The sequence below is a fragment of the Gopherus evgoodei genome, chromosome 3 (assembly GCF_007399415.2).
Source record: "Gopherus evgoodei ecotype Sinaloan lineage chromosome 3, rGopEvg1_v1.p, whole genome shotgun sequence".
Lineage (NCBI taxonomy): Eukaryota > Metazoa > Chordata > Testudines > Testudinidae > Gopherus > Gopherus evgoodei.
In genome coordinates this window covers 209,056,148-209,068,253 of record NC_044324.1, presented here as the reverse complement: position 1 = coordinate 209,068,253, position 12,106 = coordinate 209,056,148, and the positions used below count along the sequence as shown (strand labels likewise).

Below are 12,106 nucleotides of genomic sequence, written 5' to 3'. Positions count from 1 at the left end.
GAACCAGTGTAAACTGATTCAGTGTTCTATTCTTGAGTCTGAAGACAGACAGCTCCAGTGCCTCTGCTGCTACTCACAGCTTTGTCCAGCAGCAATAGGGTGAAAACAGCAAGAATCTGATAAGTATCGCTATTGCTATTTGGAGTTCCATGGACAGAAATGGAACTGTCAAAAATAGGTTAGTTTCATGCTGCTGCAGCAGCTTACCAAAGCTATTCACAGAAAAGGTAAGCACTAGAGATATTCATTAGAGCAGTGGTTTTCAACCTTTTTTCATTTGCAGGGCCCTAAAAAATTCTGAATGGAGGTGCGGACCCCTCTGGAAATTGAACCTGTGGGCCACAGACCCCTATCATAGAAGTCTTAGACTGAAAACTGACTGAACAGAATTCAACTGTAAATGTTGCACTTGCTCGGCACAGCGTTTGACGCAGCACGAGAAAGGGCACTAACTGTGGGCTTCTACAGTGATGACAATACTTCTGGGTTTTGACCTGTAGGTGGGGGTATTTACATACTTTTGATTGACCAGAAATACAGAATGCCTTTTCTGAGATCTGAAACTTGATTTTCATAGTCACCTTTCGCGGCCCCCTGAGGCATAGTTTGTGGACCCCCACATGTCCATGGACCACAGGTTGAAAACCAATGCATAAGAGAACAGGACCCAAAAAGATAAAGGCAAGAGGAAAGGTAGAAAATAGACCTCCCCTTCCTCCTTGCAGCAGCCAAGAAGAACTGGAGGAGGAAGAGAGAAATAAAGCTTTGTTTTCCCCTAGAAACTCGGGAAAGTTTAGGGTGAGGATGGGGTAGCAGCTATAAATATGTAAAGATACCTACTAGCCAGAGACAGAAACGAAAGACAGAGCCTCTAACAGTATCCAGGGACAGCACCCTGGTAGAAATTCCCGAGTCTTCCTGTTTCTCACCAGTGGATGGTAAGGAGTTGAGCTTCCCACAGGATGTCCTGTGACCTCACTCATGGCCCCACTTATCTATTGCTGTGCTGGTAGGTTTAGCATTCTGGCTAGGCAGTGTCTAAATTTGTCATTGCATTATCATACAAAGTCTGGTTAACATAACATCTTTCTAATTTCATAGAATGAAAACTATTATAGATGAAGTGTATAGCAACATCTATATTAAGACTGTATTACACTTCCCATTACAATTCTTGTTCTCAGTTGCTTATAACAGACTAACTCTTTGCCTGAAATTTTCCATGCTCTAAGTTTTAGCAAAAATGGTTAAGCTGTTTGGGAGAATGAGGTTAGGGAAAAATCAGTTGTTTTGCCAAAACTAAAATTGTTTCTGACCATTTCTTTGAATAGTTTTAACACTCCAGGATTTTAGAATAGGACGTTCAAATTGAATTAATGCGACAGCAGTTCAGGGTCCAATCCACGTCAGTAAGGGTTTGTGTTATCGCTTGCCCTGCAACTCTGGGAGACTCACAACTCTTTGTTGTTATAGCTCCCAGCCTGGGGTGCTCATTGCCAACCTACCAGCATGCAGGCCAGAGTGTCTACATGCTAGACAGCCCTGACCCCAGCAGCCTGTGTCTCATCCTACAGCCCCACTCTGGCTTCTACCAACCTGGGTTACAACTTGCAGGGTGACCCCAACACACTCCCAGTTCTGAATTTTCTCCAAACCATGTGCTCTGTATTGTCCAGGTCCTCTCCTGGACAGTTTAGAAAAACGATCAGGTTCCTTTGTTCCTCTTAAGACACAAAACCCACCAGTTTATTAATTTAACTGGGGTGAATACACTCTTCCCATGAAAGGCAGCAGTGAGTTGGTTTACAGTAAAAATATAATACATTTATTATCTATCTATATATAGGATTAAGTGAGTTCAAATACCAAGAATGAGGATAGAGTTACAAATAAACAAAACAAAACACGCTTCTAAAAAGTCTAAAACTTAATCTAGCCAAGTACAGGCTTTGTTCAAGATATTTTTTTCCTCACCTATATGCAGTTCCCAGAAACATCAACCCCACCCCCTGGGTTGATAGGCCCATTTTTCTCAGCTTGTAAGCGTTATGTTTCCTTGTGTCTGTCTAGTGACGGATGCCAAAGGTGGCTTTTGTCTTTGCTTATATTTTCCAAAGTTCAATGACGTTGCTTGAAGAGGCAGGATGACCTCATGCTGTTCTTCTCTTCCTGTAGGCTTCCCAGCCCCCTGTACCTAAATGGGGCTTGCATTGCTTGGATTCCACCATGCTTACTTTACATAGGAGAAAGGTAAATAGCCACCTTCTTCCTGGCAGGGAGGGAACTTGTTTCTCCCTGTTCTGCCACAGACTTTAAAACATAGTATCATTAAATATCCATATTTCCTCATATAGTGTTGATACCTACATTTCACAGTGATATTAATCACCAATGTGTCATTAGCTTTCAGAAAAAGATCTCACTCTCTACACTCTTATAATACAATCAGTTGATTCAATTGCTTATCACTTGAGGTTCAGACCCTCTGTCTTTATAGACTAGTAAACCTTTGAAATGGATTCTTCTGAGTAAATCTTATTCAACCTATCCAGAGAATGAGATGGAGTCTTGTGATGAAGGAAGCTCCATGCTCTTTCTTCCCCAATTATTGTTTGCTGAAATTTTCTGTTTCCTGCCATCTCCTCCCCATGCTATCTTGATGGCCCTATTTACTGCTTATATGTAAGTTTAGGATTGATCTGTTTAACAAATCCCCGACATGCCTAGTTTAAATACACTTCAGCCATACGTCTAGCATGTACCCGTAACTCCTAATACCCACTGCCCATCACACATGAATATTAATGATCAGTAAGTTATCAGTTTTCAAATGATCCAACACAAGGCATATTTTGTAGAAAGATTATTACAATAATGTGTAAGGTGCGAATTCAGGGGTGCCTAGTGTCACACTTAGTCCTGGAGTCAGAGAGGTGCCTTTATAATCCCCAGGAATATCCACCCATATTTTAAGTGCATATCAACTGCACTGTGCACTCTCCCATGCCTCCAGGAGATGCCTGTACCAGCCTCCCCACTCTACAAACCAGGAGATTGAAATCTCACTTCTTTTGCAAACAGGTTTTAATATTTTTTATGCACTTCACATCCCTTAATGGCGACTTAAGTCTCATAGGTTTAAACTAAGGGTATGTCTTCACTACAGATTTAACTCAGGTAATCAGCACTTGGGCTAGCCCACCCTGAGTGTGAGAAGTCACACTACAAAGCCCATACTGATGCTACACTCACTCATGCGTGCTAGGACTTCTGGTGGCACACCCCATGTTTTATTGTGTTGTAGTAAGCTGAGCCAGTCAGCCTTTCCCAGTGAATTGTGAGAGAACAACTCCGTCTTTCCAGGCACATGGGAGGATGGGGTGGAGGTGGAGGGAATCATGGGAAGCCATTGGAGGACTATTGGCACTCAAGTGACTTAGCCTGTGTCCTCTCTGCAAGGTGGGCAGCATACCACCCCGAATGAAAGTGGCACTCAAATTCTAGCCTAGAATTATGGATAATACCCAAGTAAGAGCCCAAATTAACTCTGCAGGGACGACACATCCTAAGAAGCAGGCAAGTATCATATCCCCCACTTCTTTTATAAATGAAGCAAGAGAGGTGATGTCTGCACTATGGGTGCTACAGCAGCACAGCTATGGTGCCAGAGCCTTCACTATAGGAATCCCACCTCCCCAAGGCATGGTAGCTACGTCAACAGAAGCATTCTTCCAAATGCATCTACACTGCAGGCTACGTCAGCATAGCTGCAGCAGTCGGCATGGGAATTTTTCAAGCCCCTAAGCACTGTAGCCATGTTGACCTAACTTTTAAGTGTAGATCAGGCTGCACAAACTGCACAAGGTCAAAACTGGGAATAGAACCAAGGTTTCTAACACAGTAGCCGCAAAGTCTCATCCACTTAGCCACTTGGCCTTTCTAAATGAATGCATCAGATATATGTGCTTGCCTATAACCACTGTTCTAATCAGCAGATCGTACATACTTCAAATGGCACAATGGCAATTTTGTAATTCAGCTTCCGCTGGAATCAGATGAAGTAATATTACAGTCAAATATTTATCAAATATTCTCTATTTTGGATAACTGAATCTAATGCTATGGGCTTGGATAAAAGCAGTGCTGCAGTGCAGTGTGATATGGAGGACCTTGTGGAGCACTGCAGGACTGATATGCCTTTCTATAAAACATGGACCAACAGCAGCAGAGGCAGCTCAGTTTAAATACACCAGTGAATATTATTTTAAAATTATCTTCCTTATGTCTCATAATAAGTGAGCGACACTGTCAACTTGGAATCTAATAAATGTAAGAAATGAGTTAGAAACCATTTGAGGTAAAACTGCTGCAGTCGATTTCTGTAGTTTTACTGACACATTTTTTAATTTAAAAAAAAAAATGTTTCTCTCTCCCTTTTGTGTGTCTGAAAAACCCACACAATCTCAGAGGAAACTAATTTTATGCAGTTGTTGTCAAACAGAAAATAAACAAAAAAACCAAAACCACTTCTCTCATTTTTCAGTTAAAGTAATCTTAGTAATAGCAAGTAAAAACAGAAAAATACAAATTTTAAGTTGATGTCATCTCTTTAACATATAAGAGGAGGACAGAATAGAAAACAAAAAAACTGAAATCAAAACTTCACTGTATATTCTGCAGGTATGTGTGTATGTACATATAGCTTCTGGGAGCCGCGTGGAGCCAGGGTAGGTACGGAGCCTGCCTTAGCCCCGCTGGTCTTTTAGCAGCCTCAAATCTACCGGATTGGCTTCAGAAGTCTCAGGAGATTGAGCCCAATTCCCAGAGACTACCAGCCAAATAAGGAGGGTTGGCAACCCTATGCAGAGACCATAACTAGATAGCTTCTTTAACTTTAGAAAATGACACAATTATGGTCCATTGACAACCGGCTCTTTGATACTCCTGTAAGTAATGCCAAGTGGACATGCTCTGAATACATATAGCTATTCAGGTCATTGTACAGCAAGATCTTCAAATGTCAGCTCTGATGGAATTGTTCTTAAACAAGTAACAAAGCTTAAAAATATTATTTTAATCTATAAGAACAGGTCTCGTGGTTAGTAATCCACATTGCTACACAAGAGACCCTGGTTTAATTTCTTGGTAAAACATATTGCTCCTTTAGCTGATATGGACCGGTAGCACAATATGGTACATTGTCTGGTTGGAAAAAGAGTGAGAGAGGAGCATCTCATGTCACTTCACAGAAACACCTGTAGCCAAACAAAGAGCAAAACTGATGAGCTTCATTAGGAGTTCCACCTACAGCTCAGCTCAAGAAAGTAGCTGTAATATGGGGTATTTTAAGGAGAGAATGAGAAAATACTCCAAATATGGCAAAAAGATTAAAATATTAAGGCCTTGATTTTCATGGCAGGTTAAGAGCTGTTTGAGGCCCACCTAACCCTTGTACAAATTAGGGCTGCACAGAGACAGTCCTTACACCATAGAGCAGTGGTCCCCAAACTTTTTGGCTGGCGGGCGCCAGCCAAAGGACCACTGCCGCGGTGGAGCACCCGCCAAAATGCCGCCGAATTTCAGCGGCATTTCGGCAGGGACGCCTCTCGATGCTGCTGCTTGTCGCTGACAAGTGACGTCAGCGAGAGGCGTCGCCCCCGAAATTCGGGAGCGACACCTCTCGATGACGTCACTTGTCGGCGACGAAGCAGCGTCAGCGAGAGGTGTCGCTCCCGAAATTCGGGGGTGACGCCTCTCGATGTCACTTGTTGCTGACAAGTGACGTCATCGAGAGGCGTCCCCACTGAAATTGGGAGCGACGCCTCTCGATGACGTCACTGGTCACCGACAAGCAGCGTCATTGAGAAGTGTCCCCGCCAAAATGCCGCTGAAATTCGGCGGCATTTCAGCGGGTGCTCTTCTGGGGGCCAGGACGCAGGTGCATCGAGATGCCCCCGCAGGCGCCATAGAGAATTCCCCTGCGGAAATGGAATTCTCCACCAACTATCTTCTGCCATTTTAGGGCCAATTTGTCCAGTTTATGCAGTGCAAACTGCCCACAGCACACTGGGGAATCCAACCCTAACTTTCTAAAAATAATGGCCAGGTTTTCAAAAGAGCTGTATACCCACAAACAGGTACAGCATGCTCTGTAGTAATTCAGCCTTCATCACGCTGCCTCGACAATGGGCCTCAACGCATTTATGGGAGAGGTTAGACAGGAAGTCACCTCTAAGGGCAAGTAGCTAGACAGCAGAAAAGACCATCCAATCCTTTGCTTCTCTGCTGACCATCAACAAGGACACCAATAAGTATCAATTCTGATGGTAGCTTTTGTGATATGAATGCCGGACCACTAGGCACTCAAGCGAGAGGATCAATTCTTTTCACATAAACCACTGAACAGCCATCAGACGGTTTCCATTTTCTAAAATAATAAATGGATGTACTTACATAAATTTAAAAAGCAGAACATGAGCTTGTCATGTCTCAGAACAATACAATTCTGACAATGTTTAAAGCAGATGGTATTACATCACTGTTTATAATTTTTTTTTTCAAAATATATAGCTCAGTGGTTTGAGCATTGGCCTGCTAAACCCAGGCTTGTGAGTTCAATCCTTGAGGGGGCCATCTGGGGCAAAAATCTGTCTGGGGATTGGTCCTGCTTTGAGCAGCAGGTTGGACTAGATGACCTTCTGTGGTCCCCTCCAACCCTGATATTATACAGTGAATTACCCCAAACTTCTCCAGGGAAACCACACTCATATTTCCTATCAGCTTTCGACTAGATGGCAGTAGGTGTCTAGTAAATTAGTAAGCTCTAGGCATTCTACATTTTACTCATACATCCTCTAGAGGCAGCGACCTACTCCCAAAGGCTTTCATGGGAACAGGAACAGGCCCTGTGTCTACATCACATTTCCATGCTCTACAGGACTGACTCTTGTTAAGATAGTCTTCCTCAGCCATGATATAGCTAGAGTACTAATTAATAAATAAATAATCGCGCAACATCAGCCACACTTAAGGCCCTGAAAAGATGACAAATGGTGGTAGATAGACCGTTAGACAAATACAAAGTTTTGTATAATTAAATCTAAAAATTAATAAATTACAGGATTAGGTTCACTGAAATTTAAAACATGAGAAAACCTACAAAATGTCAACAAGTAGAAAGAAATTCCTACAAGATGCCAATAGTAGAAAGAAACTGAGAAGTCCAGGGATAGAAGGTAATCTTCCTACAGAAATATAATAGCAGGATAACATCATGCTATGGCATACAGGTATCTCCCATACATAGGCAAGACCTACTCTATCAAGGAAAGAGTTATTCCCCATCTTCTCATATCATGTTAACCTTTTTTTTTTAAAATACTGTTTTTTGCTACCTGGGCCCATAAATATTTATAAATCAAATATATGGCTCCAATAGGCCATCAAATCCTTATTGCATTACAGAAATAAACTTTTTTTGCTTCTATTTCCTTATTCCCATAACTGTCATTAGGACTGGGACTACCTCTAGGAAAACCCATTGCATTTCTCACAAATATAAGCATGTTATTTCTTTACACATGGGGCAGTTACTTATAAAATACACATCTGATAAATTACACAATTAACTCTATAGTACCTTAGTGACAATAGTCCAAGGATATCTCAAGAAGGCAGTCTTCATATCTCCTCCAGTTCCATGATGCAGAAAAAAATCCTGGTTTTATAACTCACGAAACTATTTTGATGACCTAAATGAAGAACTGCACATTAAACTAAGGTAAAGGTTCTGCTAAAAGTGAACAACACCCAGGAAATTCTAAGTTAAAGTTGGTAAGGAGGGAGAAAGCACAATAGTTCAGAATTGTCAGTTTCACTCTAAGGTGATATTCAAATTTTAACATAGAAATACAAATATAAGGCATATGCAATGCAGAACGCAAATCTTTGCAACATATATACCCATTACTTTATAACCTCACCTTAATGCTTACTCTATTTTACCTCTTCTTCCTCCTCCTCTTTTTTTCAAATACAAAAAGCAAACTACTCAGCATGTGGTCTTGGAAACAAATCTGTTTATGAGTGGGTTTGCTTGGTAGCTAGTAAAAGTCCCCATGTGTGATAACACCACGTGCAACATCTAAGCTTACAGTTTATCTTGGTTCTTTGTGACTACTAGATTGAAAGGGTCCAGAAGCATAACCTCTCTCAGCCAATCAAGATCAGCACTGAAAGGCTCCAAAAGGAATCACAGAAAGTCATCCTCAGACTAGAAGACAGTGTGTATAAAGGGCTAGGGACATACAGCAACACATACACACACACAATGGGAAACATTGAGTCAAAACAAACACACCAAGAGCACCTGAAAATGACATTTTGGAAAAACGTAACTTCTGTAAGCTGCTCAGCCAGCCCGTCCCCGGGGATCATGTTGTGCATGGCACAAGGAGGGGAGAAGAGAAGGGAGCAGCCTGTCCTTTGGGATAGTGGAGTCACACAGCAGGTTAGGAGAGAAAGAGCTGCCTGCCTGGGGACAGGTTGGGAGAAGGGAGGGAAAGGATCGGGACTGGCCTCTAGGACTTATGATGGTGGAGGAGAGACACTTCACTTGTTCCCCGGTGCAGTGGAAGGAAGGGGGAAAGCTGCCTGGCCTGTGCATTGGCAAAGTGCAGCTCCACTGGAGGAAAGGTGAAGGAGCCAGCCTGCGTCCTGGCAGGGGAGACATGGGGCCCAGCCTGCGCCCTGGCAGGGGAGACATGGGGCCCAGCCTGCGCCTTGGCGGGGGGGACCTGGGGTCCAGCCCTTGCCCGGGAGGGGGAAAGGAGGGACCTGGGGTCCAGCCTTTGCACCGGCCGGAGGGGGGCAGACACAGCCTGTGCCCGGGGGACACGGTCCAGCCTGCCCTGCTTTCGGGGAGTGCAGGCCGGGAACGGGGCGCACCGCGGGGCCGGGCCGGGCGCCGTTCTGTACCTGCGGGATCCCCGGCCGCGGCTCGGGCGGGCACCGGGACAGCCGGCGCGGCCTAGCGCATCCCCGGCGCCTCCGCAGAGACACGTCGCCGCCCCTGTCTGCCCAGCGCCGCCCCCCCGCTCGGCTCCGGGCGCTGCGCCGGGCAGGCCGCGCTCAGGCACCGCCTCTCCCCGCAGCCCCGCCGGAGACTGGGAGGAGCCGCCGGCGCTACAGGGCGGGCCAAGGGACGGTCCGGGGGAGCGGGGCTGAGGCCCGGGCAGGGGGTTACACAGGAGCCTCCTCCAGATCCTTCCTCAGCTGCGCCCAGGCACCCCCCAGCACCCTGCCCAGCTGGAGCCCCTTCTCTGGGGTGCAGGCAGGCCCTGCCCCAAGCCAACCCCTGTGGGGTTGGGCTGCACCCTGAGACTGGGCCAGGGAGTTGGGGAAGGCCACGGCCGCACTGCAAGCTCTGGGGTCTTGTTTGCAATGCTCCTTCAGCCCCTTACCATCAAGATGCTTGAAGTTGGGGTCCCCTGTGTGCATCCCCAGCTGCAGCCTTGAGGATGCTGGCGATTTTAATCACCAGTCATGCAGAACTGACAGGGGTGGTCCTCTCAGCCCCAGCTCCTGGAATCAAGTGCCTGCTTGAGACTCTCAGCTTTCCTTATAAAACGAAACCAAAGCTAAGTTTCTAGTCCCCGTGGCTGCAGAGAATGTCTTGAAAACGTGACCTGAGAGTACGCTAAAGGCTTAGTAATCCAAAGGCCCGTAAACAATATATGTACATATATATTTAAACTCGCATGATTTTTGTGAGACCTGGCATGATTTTTGTATGTTGTTTTGTAGCTGTGTTGATCCCAGGATATTAGATAGACAAGGGTGGGTGAGGTAATATCTTTTATTGGACCAACTTTCCTGGGTGAAAGAAACAAGCTTTTGAGCTTGCACAGAGCATTTCTTCTTCCAAGTCCTGAGCCAGCTGCACTCCCCCAGCTCTGTGTAACCTTGAAAGCTTGTCTCTCTCGCCTACAGAAAAAACAATGAGGAGTCCTTGTGGCACCTTAGAGACTAACACATTTATCTGAGCATAAATTAGCCCACCAAAGCTTATGCCCAAATAAATCTGTTAGTCTCTAAGGTGCCTCGTTTTTGCTGATACAGACTAACACAGCTACCACTCTGAAACCTGTCACCTACAGAAGTTTTCCAGTAAAAGTTATGATCTCACCCACCTTTTCTCCCATGATTTTTGAACAGTTGGGGTTGGCAGTGCTGCCTAACCCTGTTTGCATGCATCAGTGCCTTCTGGGAAAATCTGGGCTGCTGTCCTTAGTGTGTCAACAAGCACAGATAAAGTACTTAAAGCAAACACACACAGGCCTCAGCAGGGCCTGGAGTAGTGCACTCCTGTGCTCTGCCACACCATGAGATGGAAGGAAGGAGGACTGGCGAAGCCAGGTACACGGCTGACAGCACCAAACTGATTGTAGGAATGCAATCAGGCCAGTCTAGGCAGGGGTGAAACACTTGGTTTGTAACCCTGTCAGCTAAGTATTAATCAGCTGGTACCCAGACATAAACAATGTGTAGAGCCATCTATGGTTCTGCTTGGTTATATTGAAAAGCTATATTGGGGGCAGTTCCTTAGAAGACAGAGTTGTCATTTTTTAATATAATATTGTGTCTCAATTATAATGTTTTTTATTTTAATCTGTTTGTAATGTCTTGATAGAATTGGGATGTGCTCCTAAATTTTGCCCTTATTAAAATGGCTACTATATTCCATTGTTTGCAGTTGAATTGAATCTAGAGCAGGGGTTGGAAACCTCTGGCACCCGGCTCGCCAGAATACACACCTGGGGGGCCAGGCCAGTTTGTTTACCTGCCGTGTCTGCAAGTTTGGCCGATCACGGCTCCCACTGGCCATGGTTTGCCATTCCAGGTCAATGAGGGGGGTGGGAAGCGGCAGCCAGTACATCCCTCGGCCCGTGCTGCTTCCCGCCCCCCCCCTCCATTGGCCTGGAGCGGCGAACCTCGGCCAATGGGAGCCGCTATCGGCCGAACCTGTGGACACGGCAGGTAAACAAACTGGCCCGGCCCACCAGGGTGCTTACCCTGGTGAGCCGTGTGCCAGAGGTTGCCAGCCCCTGATCTAGAGGCTGCCTGTAGCCAAGATGGACATTATTCTTTGCAAGTTGGAAGTGAATCTACCCCCAGTAAAAATGAGGCTATGTCAGGACAGGTAACACATTAAATTTTTTGTAACAAAGCATATGTGCATATATATATTTGCAAATGAAAACTGTGCTTCACTAATAATCCATTAGAATTTTTTAAGCTTGTCAACAAAATAACAGATAAAATAATAAATTGATTTAATTTATTTGCACTGTCAAAAAGAACTGTTGACAAAACCCTCACAAGAAGCTGCCAATGAAATCAAGCAGTCAAGGATTCAGGCACAATATGATCATGGATGAGATACTGGTTAGGCGAAGGGAAAAAGTAAGAATCAATGGTCAATTCTAATCTTGCTAAAATTTATTAGTGTGGGACCACTGGGTTCACACTATTAATACAATTTATTAATCTGGAAAACAGGGTGAACACTGGCAAAATTGTAGATGACATTCTTTAGGTTCACATCAGGACAGAAGACTGTCGAACTTCAGAGGGATCTAACAAAGCTAATCAAATGGGCAACATAATGGTAGATGAGGCCTTGAGAATTAAATACCAAATTATTCTCTTCAATTTAGTTTTCCTATAATCACTCTATCAAACTCATAAAATCTTTGGACTTTTATACATATATTTTATGCTACTAGTAACCTTAAGCTTGTGCTTGCTGGCTAGCAGAGATTTTTATGTACCTTTCATCAAGGGGAGGGAGTCAGATACCATGATGATTCATGACTTTATGAAAACCTAGAATGATAGTTACGAAACGTTATCTCTTTGAGCCAAGTGGTTGATGAGCATTCCAGGTCTTGCAGGGTTGCTGCTCCAGTGATCTATGTGCCCAAGAATCTCTTTCTCTGCTTCCTCTCAGAGTCACCAAGTCACAGCTTCCTCTTCAGGCTTTCGCTATCCAAAGTATACACCCTTCAGAACAACATTCCAGCCCCTGGATCTGCAACCAGCTAAA

The 12,106-nt window shown here is 44.7% G+C and overlaps 1 protein-coding gene across 8 annotated transcripts in view; it reads right to left on the bottom strand.

The window, feature by feature from the left end:
- VPS54 (VPS54 subunit of GARP complex) overlaps positions 1–9,607 on the bottom strand; it is a 73,030-nt gene extending 63,423 nt beyond the window's left edge. For 6 of the 8 annotated variants that reach the window (XM_030557911.1, XM_030557915.1, XM_030557918.1 and 3 more), the window contains exons 1-2: positions 9,462–9,607; positions 7,640–7,751 (exon numbers count right to left, since the gene is read on the bottom strand). The gene's annotated coding sequence lies outside the window, so the exon portion shown is untranslated. Of the gene's footprint in view, positions 1–7,639; positions 7,752–8,976; positions 9,103–9,461 lie in introns of those variants that run through there. The other 2 variants (XM_030557912.1, XM_030557913.1) reach the window with 2 other exon arrangements.
- Positions 9,608–12,106: the final 2,499 nt, after the last annotated feature.